This window comes from Oncorhynchus gorbuscha, linkage group LG18, assembly GCF_021184085.1.
Source record: "Oncorhynchus gorbuscha isolate QuinsamMale2020 ecotype Even-year linkage group LG18, OgorEven_v1.0, whole genome shotgun sequence".
Lineage (NCBI taxonomy): Eukaryota > Metazoa > Chordata > Actinopteri > Salmoniformes > Salmonidae > Oncorhynchus > Oncorhynchus gorbuscha.
The window spans coordinates 80,457,037-80,477,956 of NC_060190.1; positions in this window are offsets into that span (position 1 = coordinate 80,457,037).

A 20,920-nucleotide genomic window follows, 5' to 3' on the forward strand; every position below is an offset into this window, starting at 1 on the left:
AACCCCATCGAACACCTTCGGGGTGAATTGGAACGCATAATCACCCAACATCAGTGCCCGACCTCACTAATACTCTTATGGCTGAATGGAAGCAAATCCCAGCAGTAATGTTCCAACATTAGTGGAAAGCCTTCCCAGAAGAGTGGAGGCTGTTACAGCAGTAATGTTCTAACATCTAGTGGAAAGCCTTCCCAGAAGAGTGGAGGCTGTTACAGCAGTAATGTTCCAACATCTAGTGGAACACTAAGTTTCAACCCCTAAATAAATTCAGGAGTAAAAATGTGCTTAACCCCCTGTAGTCATCGTCCGCAACCCCGCAGAAATCTAGTTAGCATAATAAACAATTCCCCAGCTAGAGGTCAGCTTTTATTTTCACCAAAACAAACGATTATGACCCTTCTTTGGAAAGATGAGACTATCACGAACACGATGGTGTTCTCCATTTTGCTCTATGACCCCCACAAGCGTCTTGGGACTCGTCTGAAGTCAGTTCAGCTGATCTGCCAACTTCTGTCTGTAGTGTCCGGGGCAGAAATTTGACGAACTGACTTGTTGGAAAGGTGGCATCCTGTGACGGTGCCACGTTGAAAGTCACTGACTTGCAGCATCGTACTGAGATGCAATGCATTGCAACATGAGAAATTACTCCCATAAGAATGTTTTTACCGTAGAAGATTTTGTTTATACATTGCCAGAATATAATTTAATAGCACTAAAATAAAAAGTACATTCAAAGTAACTGAGGATCACAATGCGAAATGAACCAAGGAAAGATATTTACAAGATGCACTCCGTGAGTGGGTGTCAAGGGTTTGGGATGTCTCCATGGCTACGTACCTCCTCCCTACTGTGAGTGGGTCAGCCCGGCCCAGCTCACCATGGCCCAGCTCAGCCCTATTCCCTCGCTCCGTCAGGGAGAGAGACGCCGGGGTGATGTGGGGATCCCTCCCTGGTTACACATAAAGGACAGAATGAGACACTGCTGCTGCTGCTCGGCCTGTGACACACGGTACACTCACACACGATGACGCGTCGCTTCTCTGATCTGATGGTGAGTATTCTTGCTAGTGTCACAGAATTGGGTCAGTCCGGTCCTGGAGAGAGAGAGAGAGAGAAAGAGAGAGAGACAGAGAGAGAGAGAGAGAGAGAGAGAGAGAGAGAGAGAGAGAGAGAGAGATGCCACCATGGTGTGACTGGTCTCATTCTGAAACATGTTTTTTTCAACGATCTTTGAAAAGACAGACTCTCTAGAACTACATGTATAGTACAATACACAATATACACTATATGTGTAAAAGTATGTGGATTCCTGCTTCTCAAACATCTCATTCCAATATCATGGACATTCATGTGGAGTTGGTCCCCCCTTACTGCTATAACAGAGTCCGCTCTTCTGGGAAGGCTTTCCACTAGATGTTGGAACTTTGCTGCTATAACAGCCTCCACTCTTCTGGGAAGGCTTTCCACTAGATGTTGGAACATTGCTGCTATAACAGCCTCCACTCTTCTGGGAAGGCTTTCCACTAGATGTTGGAACATTGCTGCTATAACAACCTCCACTCTTCTGGGAAGGCTTTCCACTAGATGTAGGAACATTGCTGATATAACAGCCTCCACTCTTCTGGGAAGGCTTTCCACTAGATGTTGGAACATTCCCAATTGCACCCTATTCCCTATATAGTGCACTGATTTTGAGTTGCGCCCGATGGACACGGGTGCCGTCTGGGACGTACTCACACAGTATCTTAATGAAACAAATAGATTACACTCCGTGTCCGTCAGGCAGTTAAATACAGCGTGTGACATGTATTACGATTGGCCTACATATCTATTGCACCTATCATAGGATGAGAACCCTAATTCCTTATATAGTGTATTATGTTTGACTAGAACGCTGTGGACCCTGGTCGAAAGCAGTGCACTACATAGGGAATACTTACTACCCATACTGCCTGAATGTCCCTCAGTATACTACCCACACTGCCTGAATGTCCCTCAGTATACTACCCACACTGCCTGAATGTCCTACAGTATGTTACTACCCATACTGCCTGAATGTCCTACAGTATGTTACTACCCACACTGCCTGAATGTCCCTCAGTATACTACCCACACTGCCTGAATGTCCTACAGTATGTTACTACCCATACTGCCTGAATGTCCTACAGTATGTTACTACCCACACTGCCTGAATGTCCCTCAGTATACTACCCACACTGCCTGAATATCCTACAGTATGTTACTACCTATACTGCCTGAATGTCCTACAGTATGTTACTACCCATACTGCCTGAATGTCCCTCAGTATACTACCCACACTGCCTGAATGTCCTACAGTATGTTACTACCCATACTGCCTGAATGTCCTACAGTATGTTACTACCCACACTGCCTGAATGTCCTACAGTATGTTACTACCCATACTGCCTGAATGTCCTACAGTATGTTACTACCCACACTGCCTGAATGTCCTACAGTATGTTACTACCCACACTGCCTGAATGTCCTACAGTATGTTACTACCCATACTGCCTGAATGTCCTACAGTATGTTACTACCCACACCGCCTGAATGTCCTACAGTATGTTACTACCCACACTGCCTGAATGTCCTACAGTATACTACCCACACTGCCTGAATGTCCTACAGTATGTTACTACCCACACTGCCTGAATGTCCTACAGTATGTTACTACCCACACTGCCTGAATGTCCTACAGTATGTTACTACCCATACTGCCTGAATGTCCTACAGTATGTTACTACCCATACTGCCTGAATGTCCGTCAGTATACTACCCACACTGCCTGAATGTCCTACAGTATGTTACTACCCATACTGCCTGAATGTCCTACAGTATGTTACTACCCACACTGCCTGAATGTCCCTCAGTATGTTACTACCCACACTGCCTGAATGTCCTACAGTATGTTACTACCCATACTGCCTGAATGTCCCTCAGTATACTACCCACACTGCCTGAATATCCTACAGTATGTTACTACCCATACTGCCTGAATGTCCCTCAGTATACTACCCACACTGCCTGAATATCCTACAGTATGTTACTACCCATACTGCCTGAATGTCCCTCAGTATACTACCCACACTGCCTGAATATCCTACAGTATGTTACTACCCATACTGCCTGAATGTCCCTCAGTATACTACCCACACTGCCTGAATATCCTACAGTATGTTACTACCCACACTGCCTGAATGTCCTACAGTATGTTACTACCCATACTGCCTGAATGTCCTACAGTATGTTACTACCCATACTGCCTGAATGTCCCTCAGTATACTACCCACACTGCCTGAATGTCCTACAGTATGTTACTACCCACACTGCCTGAATGTCCTACAGTATGTTACTACCCATACTGCCTGAATGTCCTACAGTATGTTACTACCCATACTGCCTGAATGTCCTACAGTATGTTACTACCCACACTGCCTGAATGTCCTACAGTATGTTACTACCCATACTGCCTGAATGTCCTACATTATGTTACTACCCACACTGCCTGAATGTCCTACAGTATGTTACTACCCATACTGCCTGAATGTCCTACAGTATGCTACTACCCATACTGCCTGAATGTCCTACAGTATGCTACTACCCATACTGCCTGAATGTCCTACAGTGTTTTACTACCCATACTGCCTGAATGTCCTACAGTGTTTTACTACCCATACTACCTGAATGTCCTACAGTGTTTTACTACCCATACTGCCTGAATGTCCTACAGTATGTTACTACCCATACTGCCTGAATGTCCTACAGTATGTTACTACCCATACTGCCTGCCTTCCTTTCTGGGACTAGTTGATGTGATGTTGTACTGTAGGTCATTTAATCTGTGTGTTGACCTTGAAGCTCTGTAGCAGTCACTCAGAGTTTGCATCCCAAATGGCACGATGCTCCCTAGTTAGTACACAACAGAGCCCTTTGGGGCTCTCCCTGCACAAAGGAGTGAACTAAATGGGGAGGAGAAAGACTGACTGAGATGAGCTGCAGTTGGTCTATTGTAAAGGGAGGTGTGTGATTGTGTGTGTAAGACTGACTAAGCTGCTGTTGGTCTATTGTAAAGGGAGGTGTGTGATTGTGTGTGTAAGACTGACTAAGCTGCAGTTGGTCTATAGTAAAGGGAGGTGTGTGATTGTGTGTGTAAGACTAACTAAGCTGCAGTTGGTGTGTAATGAGGAAGTTTCACCTCTCTTTAACCCTTCATCAATATCAATTTATTAGATATTAATTTTAGTTGACTCAGCTTTAATGTGTTTTGAAGCTTAGGGCTGGGCAGAAACAGACTGGCGTAGGGCACTTCGGGCAAATGCCAGATGGGCTGGTCCATCTTTAGCCCAGTTTGATAAGAACGGAGACATTGAGGAAATAAATGGGCCGGTGTATTAGTAATGCCAGGACAATTTCTAATTTCTGATCCATAGTCCGTCCCTGGGGATTGGGATAATTGTTTGTTGACAGTATATATACTTAGGGTCAGTATTTTCTGAATCAGTTCCATTGACAGACTATATGAGAGTCTCTCTGTCGACCATATGACAAGATTACCTACCAGAAAGATAGGCCCCTCTACTCACAAAAAAATAGAAAACATTGAACACAAAACATAGAATGCCTACCCCAACTCACTCCTTGACCAAACCAAAATAAAAAGGATCTCTAAGGTCAGGGCGTGACAACTATAGGGTAACCTCTCTAGGGTATGTGGGATGTTAGTGTCCCACCTGGCCAACATCCAGTGAGATTGCAGAGCACCAAATTCTAATACAGAAATACTCATTATAAAAATTCAGAAAAGATACAACTATTTTACATGGGTTTAAAGATGAACTTCTTGTGAATTCAACCACGGTGTCAGATTTCAAAAATGCTTTACGGCGAAAGCATATCATACAATTATTTGAGAACACAGCCCAGCAGACAAATCAATACAAACAGTAACCAGCCAAGTAGAAGAGTTACACAAGTCAGAAATAGAGATAAAATTAATCACTTACCTTTGATGATCTTGGGGCGGCAAGGTGGCCTAGTGGTTAGAACATTGGACAAGTAACTGGAAGGTTGCAAGTTCATACCCCCGAGCTGACAAGGTACAAATCTGTTGTTCTGCCCCTGAACAGGCAGTTAACCCACTGTTCCTAGGCAGTCATTGAAAATAAGAATTTGTTCTTAACTGACTTGCCTAGGTAAATAAAGGTATAATAAAAATATTCATATAGTTGCACTCAGAAGACATTCATTTATTCAATAAATGTTATTTTTGTCTCTCTTTGTATACAAAAACCTCTGTTTTGTTCATGCGTTTTCTTCAGTAATCCACAGGCTTAAACGCAGTCACAACAGGCAGTCAAAAATCCAAATTGTATCCGTAAACTTCATAGAAACATGTCAAACGATGTTTATATTCAATCCTCAGGTTGTTTTAAAAGGTAAACAAGAAAGGCACTCTCTCGTTCGCGCGCATGAAAAAGCTCTGTGACACGGCAGGGTCCACTCATTCAGACTGCTCTTACTTCCTAATTTTTCAGAATACAAGCCTGACACAATTTCAAAATATCTAGTGAATCCTAATCCTAAATCAACAGATACTGTAATGGCATTGAATAGAAAACTACAACAACAACAACAATCCTACTTCCGGAATGGATCTTTCTCAGGTTTTTGCCTGCCAAATCAGTTCTGTTATAATCACATACATTTTTTAAACAGTTTTGGAAACTTTAGAGTGTTTTCTATCCAAATCTACTAATTATATGCATATCCTATCTTCTGGGCCTGAGTAGAAGGCAGTTTAATTTGGGCACGCTTTTCATCCAAAATTCCAAATGCTGCCCCCTACACTAGAGAAGTTATACAGCTTGTTGACTGTGGTCTTAATGCCAGCATTGGTTTGTGGTGATAAATGGACGGCTACGAAAAATGAAAATTATCTTGGTAGGTAGTGTGGTCTAGAATTTATCATGTGGTACTCCACCTCATGCGAGCAATAACTCGTGATTATTTAATATTATTCTTTAATATTGACAAATTGACACACCCCCACCCCTTGTCTTACTGGAATTAGCTGTTCTGTTCTGCCGATCCACGGAAAACGCAGCCAGCTGTATATTATCCAAGTCGTCGATCAGCTATGACTCAATGAAACATAAGACATGACAGGTTTTAATGTCCCGTCGGTAGGATAGTCTCGAATGGAGCTCATCCAGTTTATTCTCCAGTGATTAGACGTTAGCTAATAGGTCGGATGGTAGAGGCGGGTCACCGACAAATTCTCACAAGGTAACATCTTTTCTTCATGCGAATGATGAGAATTCGGGTCTTGTCTGGGAGCAACAGTATATCCTTCGCTCTGACTCATTAAATCAAAATCCTCCTCCAGTTTGAGGTTAGTAATCGCTGTTCTTATATCCAGAAGCTATTTTCAGTCATGAGAGACAGTAGCATCAATAATATGTACAAAACATGTTACAAACAATGCGAAACAAACACATGGTTAGGAGCCCATAAAGCAGCTCCATTTTTTTTTTTTAAAGTCAGTTAAGTCAGTTAAGAACATATTCTTATTTTCAATGACGGCCTGGGAACAGTGGGTTAACTGCCTGTTCAGGGTCAGAACGACAGATTTGTACCTTGTCAGCTCGGGGGTTTGAACTCGCAACCTTCCGGTTACTAGTCTAACCACTAGGCTACGCTGCCGCCCCCATACATAATGTTTCAAAACTTGTGTTAAGGATTGGTGTCCCTTCCACTGGACGGTTGAGCTAATGTGAATTGCATGATGTTGTAAGTAACAAATCAATTTCCCAGGACATATACATATCTGATATTGGCAGAAAGCTTAAATTATTGTTAATCTAACTGCACTGTCCAATTTACAGTAGCTATTACAGTGAAATAGTAGCATGATATTGTTTGAGGAGAGTGCACTATTTTGAACATGAAAAGTTACTAATAAACAAATAAACAAAATAAACAAATCAGTCTTGATAGAAAATCTTGTTATAAAATCTTGTTATAAAATCTTGTTATAAGCACATGTTAACATAATGTTTTATAGCTTATTATAAGTAGGCATTAGCATAATGTTTTATAACTTCATATAAGTAGGTGTTAGCATAATATTTAATAACCTGTTATTAGCACCTGTTAGCATAATGTTTAATAACCTGTTATTAGCACCTGTTAGCATAATATTTAATAACCTGTTATTAGCACCTGTTAGCATAATGTTTAATAACCTGTTATTAGCACCTGTTAGCATAATGTTTAATAACCTGTTATTAGCACCTGTTAGCATAATATTTAATAACCTGTTATTAGCACCTGTTAGCATAATGTTTAATAACCTGTTATTAGCACCTGTTAGCATAATATTTAATAACCTGTTATTAGCACCTGTTAGCATAATGTTTAATAACCTGTTATTAGCACCTGTTAGCATAATGTTTAATAACCTGTTATTAGCACCTGTTACCGTTTGTGATGTGTAATAATAAAGCGTATGCTCTGCGGTACTTTCAAAGTCCTGAAAGTCTATATTTCAAACTATGATGTTTGTCTGATCTGTTCTCCTCGTATCTTCATCAAACTAACGCTGGTCAGACAGCCTGCGTAGGAAAAGGACAAGCGTGTGTTTTTATACGGTGTGCGTCTGGTAACAGGAGGGGGCGAGAGATGTGACTTCTCAGTAGACAGAGGAAGGTTTCTTCTCTTCACAGTTACATACGGAGATCAGTACAAGCCAAGGTTATGACATTTGCATATTATGTTGATATTTTCCATGTGTCAGTCAATATGCTTGTCCAAAATGCCCAAACGTTGTAGCTTTAGTAACTATCTATACATAATTTTTTATTAAAAATGAAGTGTTTGTGGGATATCTGTAGGATCATTCTGCTAGGCTGGCACATACTAGAATGGCCATAGCCCGTCAGACCATGGAAAGTTGATCTGGAGTTGAGTTTGTTAATTGTCAGGTGAGTTTGTCGCTTCTATAGCTTCTATTTCTACGGCAGAAACAGCTGCCAGTACAATTAACAGTGATTACATTAAGCATGAGGACATTAACAGCATTACCTACTCAGAGTAAACACACACACATGCTCGTGCAGACGATGTTATTGGAACCATACATACATAAGTGCTTCTCCTAATGCTGTGGAATCCAAATGGAGGCCCCTGTAGACTCATGATTTAATCAACTCAATGCAGTGTAGGACGCATCTCAAAGAGCACTCTAAACACCACATAGTGCACTACTACGCAGCCTATTTAACCCCTATTGGCCCTGGTTAAAGTAGTGTACTACTATACAGCCTATTTAACCCTATTGGCCCTGGTTAAAGTAGTGCACTACTACGCAGCCTATTTAACCCCTATTGGCCCTGGTTAAAGAAGTGCACTACTACGCAGCCTATTTAACCCCTATTGGCCCTGGTTATAGTAGTGCACTACTATACAGCCTATTTAACCCCTATTGGCCCTGGTTAAAGTAGTGCACTACTATACAGCCTATTTAACCCCTATTGGCCCTGGTTAATGTAGTGCACTACTATACAGCCTATTTAACCCCTATTGGCCCTGGTTAAAGTAGTGCACCACTATACAGCCTATTTAACCCCTATTGGCCCTGGTTAAAGTAGTGCACTACTACGCAGCCTATTTAACCCCTATTGGTCCAGTGGAAGGAGGACATCAACAAGCCCGTAGAGATGGCCCGGCGCTCTGTCAACCATCTGGTGTTTGCATTTCTCCGTGCCAGGTGCATTCCCACAATGCACCACCAAGCCATAAAGTACTGTGTCCCTGGGCACTGCCGTAGGGCAAGTTTTCCTAAACTGTCTCTGACACTGAGCTTCATCCAGAGTTGTGACGATAGTTGTGTCTATAATAAACTGATACTGTTTTCCATACTCAACGTTGGTAACACTTTTACATTGACATTTAAGTCATTTAGCAGACGCTCTTATCCAGAGCGACTTCTTGACAATCAGCGACATGGTCATAACCATGTTATAATATGTCATAACAGGTCATAACATGTCATAATATGGTCATAACAGGCCATAACCTGTTATAATATGGTCATAACAGGTCATAACCTGTTATAATATGTCATAACAGGCCATAACCTGTTATAATATGGTCATAACAGGCCATAACCTGTCATAATATGGTCATAACAGGCCATAACCTGTTATAATATGTCATAACAGGTCATAACCATGTTATAATATGTCATAACATATTGCGCTATATGTGTGACATTATATTGCGTTATTTTATGGCTGGTTAGATCAAGTAAAGTGTTTCCAATGTTTATACTATTGTCTCTATGCTATTCAGTGTAGCGAAGGAGCATCCTGTTAGAAGCTTGACCGCAGTAATGAATGAGTGTGTGTACGTACAGCCTCTCAACCTTCTCTGCTGGCCTGTCTGGGTGAAAAGCAGAGCATAATGAAGCAGCGCACGTACGCGCACGCGCACGCGCGCACACACGCACACACACGGGACTCAGGGACCTGTTGGATCAAGAGGACAAAGCAGAAGCATTTTCAGGACATGTAAACATGGATGATGGCTCCATGATCTTTGAGATGTCTCAAGTTTAATTCCACAACAATCCCTACCGGACAGTTTCTTTGATTTCATTGCACCAAGGGAAGGAATAGGAGTGGGTTCCATTACTGTGGTTTTCGTATTAAATCCAAACATTTCCATGATGAAAACACCATGTCTGTAATGGCATATGAAGATAAAGATTAACATTCGATTTAGGGTGTCCACTCGCTGTGCCCAGAAATATATATTACCAAGACAAAAATGATAGTTAATGTTCCTTACTATTATTCGACCATGCTGGTCATTTATGAACATTTGAACATCTTGGCCATGTTCTGTTATAATTTCCACCCGGCACAGCCAGAAGAGGACTGGCCACCCCACATATGCTCTCTCTAATTCTCTCTTTCTTTCTCTCTCTCGGAGGACCTGAGCCCTAGGACCGTGCCCCAGGACTACCTGACATGATGGCTCCTTGCTGTCCCCAGTCCACCTGACCGTGCTGCTGCTCCAGTTTCAACTGTTCTGCCTTGTTATTATTCGACCATGCTGGTCATTTATGAACATTTGAACATATTGGCCATGTTCTGTTATAATCTCCACCCGGCACAGCCAGAAGAGGACTGGCCACCCCACATAGCCTGGTTCCTCTCTAGGTTTCTTCCTAGGTTTTGGGCTTTCTAGTGAGTTTTTCCTAGCCACCGTGCTTCTACACCTGCATTGCTTGCTGTTTGGGGTTTTAGGCTGGTTTTCTGTACAGCACTTTGAGATATCAGCTGATGCACGAAGGGCTAAATAAATACATTTGATTTGATTTGTTCCAAATCGTTCAGTTGGGGTCTTTCTCGATCATATCATATTAATATCCAGAAAGTCAGATTTCGTAACCTAATTACATCCAATAAAAGACCTCTTGACAGAACGGTGCGGGTTTCTAGCTAAAACTAGATTTAAAACGTTGTGGTCGTCGTCTTCCAACTTGTTTATGCGGGTCGTAAATAACTAAAGTAGCATGACAAGCTGCATTAAATGTAAAAGGCTTAAAAAAAATTTTTTTTTAAATTGCATACGCTCAGTTTATATTTCAGAGATACTTGTTTTTGTGAGAAGTCTTCGACAAAGAACAGGAATTGTCATTAATAATATGAACAGCGTACACTAAAATGTGAAAATACGATAACCATCTCTACCATCTCTATACGGTTGTCTGGAATTGAGAAGAAAGATAACGAATTCAACGGTAAGCCTGTCAGTTGGCCTTAATTTCTCAAACAGCACCCAGCCTAGCTGACGAAATGCAATTATCCAGATTTGTTTTTCCTCTGGCCTCCATTGATTTAGTCATCCTAATGTTGACAATTCTACACGGGTAAAGTCAATTTTGAAGGATTATGATACGAGACACAGTGACGGTTTGGACCGTTGCTTTTCTTAGAGGATTATCTACACAATTAGCATAACTTTACCCATTGGTCAAAAGCTGCATTATTTTTTTTATTGGACACCCTATTACGTTCCATTATTTTTTGGGGGGGTTGGGATTCTGTCAGATGCTGCTGCCTGCTAGAGATGGGCAACTGGTTGGTGAAATGACTGATGAATATTCTGTCTTGGTTGGCCTCATCTGCATTCAACCACCCTGGGCACTATAGTGCTCTGCGCGCATGCAGTACAGATAGATCAACATCCCGACGCTACTGGCTCCCCAACCTGCCGTATTCACTATCAGAGAAGATGTTATGTCCTAAATGTTAGGAGAGGGAGTGTGGCTCTGGTCAAGCGTAGTGCTCCATACAGGCAATGACCAAAGGCTTTACCAAATCTAAAATTAGCCTCTAAGTGAACTCCAGAAATCATCTGAAACCATGGCAGTAAAAACCTCTCTTCAATAACAACAGGAGAGACTTACGTTGGTCGCAACAATTTCAGAGACTTACTGAGTTACAGTTCATATAAGGAAATCAGTATATTGAAATAAATGTATTGGGCCTTAATCTATGGATTTCACATGACTGGGAATACAGAATATGCCTCTGATGGTAACAGATGACGTAATGAAAAGGGTAGAGGCGTGGATCAGAAAAATCAGTCAACATCCCAAACGTGGGTGACATGTCTAGTGGATATGCAGGCCATGGAAGAACTGGGACATTTTCAGCTACCAGGAATTGTGTCCAGATCCTAGTGACATGGGGCCGTGCATTATCATGCTGAAACATGAGGTGATGGTGGGCCGTGCATTATCATGCTGAAACAAGAGGTGATGGTGGGCCGTGCATTATCATGCTGAAACAAGAGGTGATGGTGGGCCGTGCATTATCATGCTGAAACATGCGGTGATGGTGGGCCGTGCATTATCATGCTGAAACAAGAGGTGATGGTGGGCCGTGCATTATCATGCTGAAACAAGAGGTGATGGTGGGCCGTGCATTATCATGCTGAAACAAGAGGTGATGGTGGGCCGTGCATTATCAGGCTGAAACATGAGGTGATGGTGGGCCGTGCATTATCATGCTGAAACAAGAGGTGATGGTGGGCCGTGCATTATCAGGCTGAAACACGAGGTGATGGTGGGCCGTGCATTATCAGGCTGAAACACGAGGTGATGGTGGGCCGTGCATTATCATGCTGAAACATGAGGTGATGGTGGGCCGTGCATTATCAGGCTGAAACACGAGGTGATGGTGGGGCCGTGCATTATCATGCTGAAACATGAGGTGATGGTGGGCCGTGCATTATCAGGCTGAAACATGAGGTGATGGTGGGCCGTGCATTATCAGGCTGAAACACGAGGTGATGGTGGGCCGTGCATTATCATGCTGAAACACGAGGTGATGGTGGGCCGTGCATTATCAGGCTGAAACATGAGGTGACATGGGGCCGTGCATTATCATGCTGAAACACGAGGTGATGGTGGGCATATGAACAGCACAGCAATGGGCCTCAGGATCTCATCACTGTTTCTCTGTACATTCAAATTGACATCGATAAAAGGCAATTGTGTTCTTTGTCCGAAAGATTACCATACCCCTTTCGAAGGCACTTAAATAATTTGTATTGCCCATTCACCCTCTGAACGGCACACATACACAACCCATGTCTCAAGTTTTGGGGCGGCAGGGTAGCCTAGTGGTTAGAGTGCTGGACTAGTAACCGGAAGGTTGTGAGTTCAAACCCCCGAGCTGACAAGGTACAAATCTGTCGTTCTGCCCCTGAACAGGCAGTTAACCCACTGTTCCCAGGCCGTCATTGAAAATAAGAATTTGTTCTTAACTGACTTGCCTGGTTAAATAAAGGTAAGAAAAAAAAAAAAAAGTTTCAACAATTAAATCTGTGTGTGTGCTTAAAAAAATCCTTCCTAATATTTTGTACACTTTTATATATATACTACCGGTCAAAAGTTTTAGAACACCTACTCATTCAAGGGTTTTTCTTTATTTTTACTATTTTCTACATTGTAGAATAATAGTGAAGACATCACAACTATGAAATAACACTTATGGAATCATGTAGTAACCAAAAAAAGTGTTTAAACAAATCAAAATATATTTTATATTTGAGATGATTCAAAACAGCCACCGTTTGTCTTGAGGACAGATTTGTTCTGTCATCAAAGATGCCTTTGTGTTTCACCATCATTTTTCAATTCAGTTGATGTTTGTGGTATTTACTCGTTTAGTCTACTTTATGTCAACACACAGTCATAACCCTTTAGTGTCCCTCTACCTTATGTCAACACACAGTCATAACCCTTTAGTGTCCCTCTACCTTATGTCAACACACAGTCATAACCCTTCACAGTGTCCCTCTACCTTATGTCAACACACAGTCATAACCCTTTAGTGTCCCTCTACCTTATGTCAACACACAGTCATAACCCTTCACAGTGTCCCTCTACCTTATGTCAACACACAGTCATAACCCTTTAGTGTCCCTCTACCTTATGTCAACACACAGTCATAACCCTTTAGTGTCCCTCTACCTTATGTCAACACACAGTCATAACCCTTCACAGTGTCCCTCTACCTTATGTCAACACACAGTCATAACCCTTCACAGTGTCCCTCTATGTCAACACACGGTCATAACCCTTCACAGTGTCCCTCTATGTCAACACACAGTCATAACCCTTCACAGTGTCCCTCTATGTCAACACACAGTCATAACCCTTCACAGTGTCCCTCTACCTTATGTCAACACACAGTCATAACCCTTCACAGTGTCCCTCTATGTCAACACACGGTCATAACCCTTCACAGTGTCCCTCTATGTCAACACACGGTCATAACCCTTCACAGTGTCCCTCTATGTCAACACACAGTCATAACCCTTCACAGTGTCCCTCTACCTTATGTCAACACACAGTCATAACCCTTCACAGTGTCCCTCTACCTTATGTCAACACATGTTTATATCCCTTCACAGTGTCCCTCTAACCCTTCACAGTGTCCCTCTACTCTATGTCAACACACGGTCATAACCCTTCACAGTGTCCCTCTACTCTATGTCAACACACAGTCATAACCCTTCACAGTGTCCCTCTACTCTATGTCAACACACAGTCATAACCCTTCACAGTGTCCCTCTATGTCAACACACAGTCATAACTCTTCACAGTGTGCCTCTATGTCAACACACAGTCATAACCCTTCACAGTGTCCCTCTACTCTATGTCAACACACATTTACATTACATTTAAGTCATTTAGCAGACGCTCTTATCCAGAGCGACTTACAAATTGGTGCATTCACCTTATGACATCCAGTGGAACAGTCACTTTACAATAGTGCATCTAAATCTTAAAAGGGGGGGGGGGAATACTTATCCTATCCTAGGTATTCCTTAAAGAGGTGGGGTTTCAGGTGTCTCCGGAAGGTGGTGATTGACTCCGCTGTCCTGGCGTCGTGAGGGAGTTTGTTCCACCATTGGGGTCATAACCCTTCACAGTGTCCCTCTACAGTCATATCCCTTCACAGTGTCCCTCTACTCTATGTCAACACACAGTCATAACCCTTCACAGTGTCCCTCTATGTCAACACACAGTCATAACCCTTCACAGTGTCCCTCTATGTCAACACACAGTCATAACCCTTCACAGTGTCCCTCTATGTCAACACACGGTCATAACCCTTCACAGTGTAGCTGGTACAAAATACATGGAAAATCCCAGCGAGCTGTTTCTTACACTCTGAGCAATGGAAAGTCCTTCGGCGCTGGAGTGGAAAGAAACCCTGAGAATAAATAACTAGCTAATGCTAATGCTAATGCTAGAGTGAAAGAACAGCTCAGAATGGCTAGCACAGCCATTAACCAACTTCAGCTGATATTATCAACGAAACTATGCAGACACGTGGGTTCAAATAGAACTATACATCTTTCAAATAGTTTGTGTTCTTGTTTTAGCCTGCCTGGAGTGTCAGATGGGGTATGGGGATTATTCTATTGGTTCAATTGCACCAGACAAGCTCAATCAAGCACAGCTGAATGAGTTTAAATTGTTTCGAATAGTAGTTGAACCCAGGTCTGGAGTGTGTGTGTGTGTTTGTGTGTGCGTCCCTTTCAAAACCACGGAGGGCTACCTGCACTCCCTACAGTCGCTACATCCCTCCTAAAATAGCCGTCTGCTCTTCACTTGACGCGCTAGGATACGTTGCAGTGCATTGCGGCCCACTGGCAGGCTGGGGTTACTCGGTTCAATCAGTTCATTGGCTGTTTATAATGATTACGAAAACAGAGACCCGAGGGAAACAAGTCAATACTCAGGTAGCGTAGAAGAGGCTAATACAGGAGGACATCTGGTGGACTTTCCCACTTTTTATGTTTGTTGCACTGTCAGAAACCCCCACACACCCACAGTGGAACCCCCACACACCCACAGTGAAACCCCCACACACCCACAGTGAAACCCCCACACACCCACAGTGAAACCCCCACACACCCACAGTGAAACCCCCACACACCCACAGTGAACCCCCACACACCTACAGTGAAACCCCCACACACCCACAGTGAAACCCCCACACACCCACAGTGAAACCCCCACACACCCACAGTGAAACCCCCACACACCCACAGTGAAACCCCCACACACCCACAGTGGAACCCCCACACACCCACAGTGAAACCCCCACACACCCACAGTGAAACCCCCACACACCCACAGTGAAACCCCCACACTCCCACAGTGAAACCCCCACACACCCACAGTGAAACCCCCACACACCCACAGTGAAACCCCCACACACCTACAGTGAAACCCCCACACACCCACAGTGAACCCCCACACACCCACAGTGAAACCCCCACACACCCACAGTGAAACCCCCACACACCCACAGTGGAACCCCCACACACCCACAGTGGAACCCCCACACACCCACAGTGGAACCCCCACACACCCACAGTGAAACCCCCACACACCCACAGTGAAACCCCCACACACCCACAGTGAAACCCCCACACACCCACAGTGGAACCCCCACACACCCACAGTGGAACCCCCACACTCCCACAGTGGAACCCCCACACTCCCACAGTGGAACCCCCACACTCCCACAGTGGAACCCCCACACTCCCACAGTGGAACCCCCACACTCCTACAGTGGAACCCCCACACTCCCACAGTGGAACCCCCACACTCCCACAGTGGAACCCCCACACTCCCACAGTGGAACCCCCACACACCTACAGTGGAACCCCACACACCTACAGTGGAACCCCCACACTCCCACAGTGGAACCCCCACACACCCACAGTGGAACCCCCACACACCCACAGTGAAACCCCCACACACCTACAGTGGAACCCCCACACACCCACAGTGGAACCCCCACACTCCCACAGTGGAACCCCCACACACAGTGGTGTAAAGTAATTAAGATACTTTTAATACTTTTAAGTACTATTTAAGTCGTTTTTTTTAGGTATCGGTACTTTAATTTACTATTTATATTTTTGACAAGTTTAATTTTTACTTCACTACATTATTAACAAAAATAATATACTTTTTACTCCATCCATTTTTCCCTGACACCCAAAAGTGCTTGTTACATTTTGAATGCTTAGCAGGACAGGAAAATGGTCCAATTCACACACCAAACAGAGAACATCCCTGGTCATCCCTACTGCCTCTGATCTGGAGGACTCACTAAACAGAGAACATCCCTGGTCATCCCTACTGCCTCTGACCTGGAGGATTCACTAAACAGAGAACATCCCTGGTCATCCCTACTGCCTCTGATCTGGAAGACTCACTAAACAGAGAACATCCCTGGTCATCCCTACTGCCTCTGATCTGGAGGATTCACTAAACAGAGAACATCCCTGGTCATCCCTACTGCCTCTGATCTGGAAGACTCACTAAACAGAGAACATCCCTGGTCATCCCTACTGCCTCTGATCTGGAGGACTCACTAAACAGAGAACATCCCTGGTCATCCCTACTGCCTCTGATCTGGAGGACTCACTAAACAGAGAATATCCCTGGTCATCCCTACTGCCTCTGATCTGGTGGCCTCACTAAACAGAGAACATCCCTGGTCATCCCTACTGTCTCTGATCTGGAGGACTCACTAAACAGAGAACATCCCTGGTCATCCCTACTGCCTCTGATCTGGTGGACTCACTAAACAGAGAACACCCCTGGTCATCCCTACTGTCTCTGATCTGGAGGACTCACTAAACAGAGAACATCCCTGGTCATCCCTACTGCCTCTGATCTGGAGGACTCACTAAACAGAGAACATCCCTGGTCATCCCTACTGCTTCTGATCTGGAGGACTCACTAAACAGAGAACATCCCTGGTCATCCCTACTGCTTCTGATCTGGAGGACTCACTAAACAGAGAACATCCCTGGTCATCCCTACTGCTTCTGATCTGGAGGACTCACTAAACAGAGAACATACCTGGTCATCCCTACTGCCTCTGATCTGGAGGACTCACTAAACAGAGAACATCCCTGGTCATCCCTACTGCCTCTGATCTGGAGGACTCACTAAACAGAGAACATCCCTGGCTTTATGAATGCATGAATAAGGATACCTACAATAAAGTGTTACCATTGAGTGTTGTAAGTAACTTTCCCAGTAGAGGTGAATAATTTTCAGCTTATTATCTTCTTCTTCTAGGGCTTTTGTAACAACATGAGTTGGAGGACCACTTCTTCTTCTAGGGCTTTTGTAACAACATGAGTTGGAGGACCACTTCTTCTTCTAGGGCTTTTGTAACAACATGAGTTGGAGGACCACTTCTTCTTCTAGGGCTTTTGTAACAACATGAGTTGGAGGACCACTTCTTCTCCTAGGGCTTTTGTAACAACATGAGTTGGAGGACCACTTCTTCTTCTAGGGCTTTTGTAACAACATGAGTTGGAGGACCACTTCTTCTTCTAGGGCTTTTGTAACAACATGAGTTGGAGGACCACTTCTTCTTCTAGGGCTTTTGTAACAACATGAGTTGGAGGACCACTTCTTCTTCTAGGGCTTTTGTAACAACATGAGTTGGAGGACCACTTCTTCTTCTAGGGCTTTTGTAACAACATGAGTTGGAGGACCACTTCTTCTTCTAGGGCTTTTGTAACAACATGAGTTGGAGGACCACTTCTTCTTCTAGGGCTTTTGTAACAACATGAGTTGGAGGACAACTTCTTCTTCTAGGGCTTTTGTAACAACATGAGTTGGAGGACCACTTCTTCTTCTAGGGCTTTTGTAACAACATGAGTTGGAGGACCACCTCTTCTAGGGCTTTTGTAACAACATGAGTTGGAGGACCAGGACTCCACTAACCACAGGTAATTTATCATCAACATATATGAGTCACAGTGAGCTGTTTGTGTGTGTGTGTGTGTGTGTGTGTGTGTGTGTGTGTGTGTGTGTGTGTGTGTGTGTGTGTGTGTGTGTGTGTGTGTGTGTGTGTGTGTGTGTGTGTGTGTGTGTGTGTGTGTGTGTGTGTGTGTGTGTGATAGAAGTCCGTCACTGGCCGCGGGCAGCATTTGGTTCTTTAACGCACACACATATTCTTCACTCCTCCCTGCGCCATTATAAGATAAGTTAACAATGTGGGTCGACACACAAATTAACTTCTGTCTTGGTGCATGCATTTCACACTTGTCAATGTTCATATTTGAGAGATACAATAATTATTATACTTATCAATGTTGTGGATGAGCGCATTGTTTGTTTGTTCTGTTCCTCTCTCTCCATCTCTGTAGCTTCCGGGTATGCTGGAAAAGGACCCGAGCTAAGGGAATTGGGTTGGCTTTATAGTGCCTGTCCCAAATGGCTCATTAATGCATATGGGCATATTGAAAGATATTGTTAGTAGTGATGTAATGTTGTAAATGGTATGTTGTGATATTGTTTAAAACCGTGTTGCAATGTATATCCTTTAGTATGTTTAGTTCATGGAAAGTGTAGGTTTGTATTGTTAATTGATTAATTAATTAGGGTTAATTGTTCTGAGGGGAGGGGCTAGCCCTACAAAAGGAGCCTCTCTTTCAGTCATGGGGAGGCATTTTTTGGATTGAGCTGTGGATGGGGCAGCATTGTTTTTAAGCTGTCCCATAAGGTAGACGTTGATGGCAGTACTGTTGTTTTTTGTTCCGGAATCACTTGTAAATAAACACCTTTGCACAGAAGAACTTTTGCGGCTCCGCCATCTTTTTATTTTGATAGAGGTTAGGTTATCCAGTTTAGCCTTCTGGCCTACTCTACGTGACATATGGTGGCAGTGGTGGGATGGCGTACCGCAAATCAGTGAATTTCAACAAGAGAGGTAAAGGAATGCGTACAGGATTGCGTTCTCAGCAACAGCATCAACTGTCAGAAAAGGTACCTGAAGTTGAACCGGGGTGGAATACCATGGAATCGTCTGGTGAAGAAGAGGTCAAGTATGAGAAACTAGGAGCCCGACCGTGGGGCCATAGACAACCAGAACTGGGTGAGCTGCTGACTGAAGGAGCAGTTGGGGGACCAGAACCACACCCAACCATGGTAACCCTTTTTCAGCAACTTTTCACCTGCCTTGAGAGGAGGGACGAAGACCTCAAGCAGGAGTTACGTGGCCTACGCCAATCTATCCTCACAGCTCCCCACCAGGCGGAACTCGTCAGTGAGAGCCCAAGATTCGGTCTTCCAACACCAGGATGACAAAGGCTTGATGCAGCAGGGACTTCAACTCCACAGCAGGCACCCCAAGCAGTAATGAGGCCAGCAACAGGAGACCAGTCCAGCAGTGTTAACGTCCATCTTCCAGCATTCCTGAGGAAGGAGCCAAAGATGCCCTCATACCAGCAGGGGGAGGACATTGAAAACTACCTGCTGAGGTTTGAGCGCATGGCTAAGACGTGGCAGTGGCCTGAGGTAGAGTGGTCCTGCAGGCTTGTCCCATTGCTCACGGGCAAGGCCTTAGAGGCTTACACAGCTGTCCAATGTCTACAAGGGCTTGAAGGAAGCGCTGCTGGTGAAGTTTGACATCTCACCGGAAACCTACCGTCAACGCTTCAGAGCTGCATCAACGCCATCGGGTGAGTCGCCGACAGAGACGTACCACCGCCTCAAGGGTCTCTACCGACGATGGGTTCGACCGGGGGAGAAGACACAGGACGAAATCGGGGAGGTCATCAACCTCGAGCAACTTCTACAAGTTCTACCACATGACATTCGAACCTGGGTCCGAGAGCACGAGCCCAAGGACGGGCTTATGGCGGCCAAGCTTGCACTGCAGTATCTTAATGCACGTAAAGGGGGCCCACCACAACCTGCAGCACCTGCTCCAAGGAGTCTCAGACACAAGGGACATCAGAAACGCCAGAGATGGTGGAGGTAACTCTGGGGGTTATGTGTCTGGGAGGGAGGTAAGGGATCATGCAGTTCGCTCTGATGGGAGGGGTCTGACATGTTTTTACTGCCGACAGCAGGGGCACAAAGCTTCAATGTGTCTGCTACGTAAATCTAAGCTCTCAGGTTACTGTTATGTACCCAGAGAGGGGGATGGTGTTCAGAATAGACAGACTCGGGAAGGGTCATGCTTGGTACCTGTAAAAGTGAATGGTAAAAGTCTTACTGCAATGATTGACACCGGCAGTTCCCTGTCATTGATCAGAAAAGGTAATGTACCTGTTAATGTCATTGATTATGGTAATCAGACACTGATCCAATGTGTCCATGGTGACCAGTCACAGCAGCCCACAGCTGAGCTCACAGTTGAGATTCAGGGTCAGAAATACCTCCTCAAAGTTGGGGTAATGGAGAAGCTACCTTTTGAGATGATTTTGGGGAGGGATGTGCCTGTACTGTCTGATCTGTTGGGAAGTGTGGGGGGTCAGCTATATG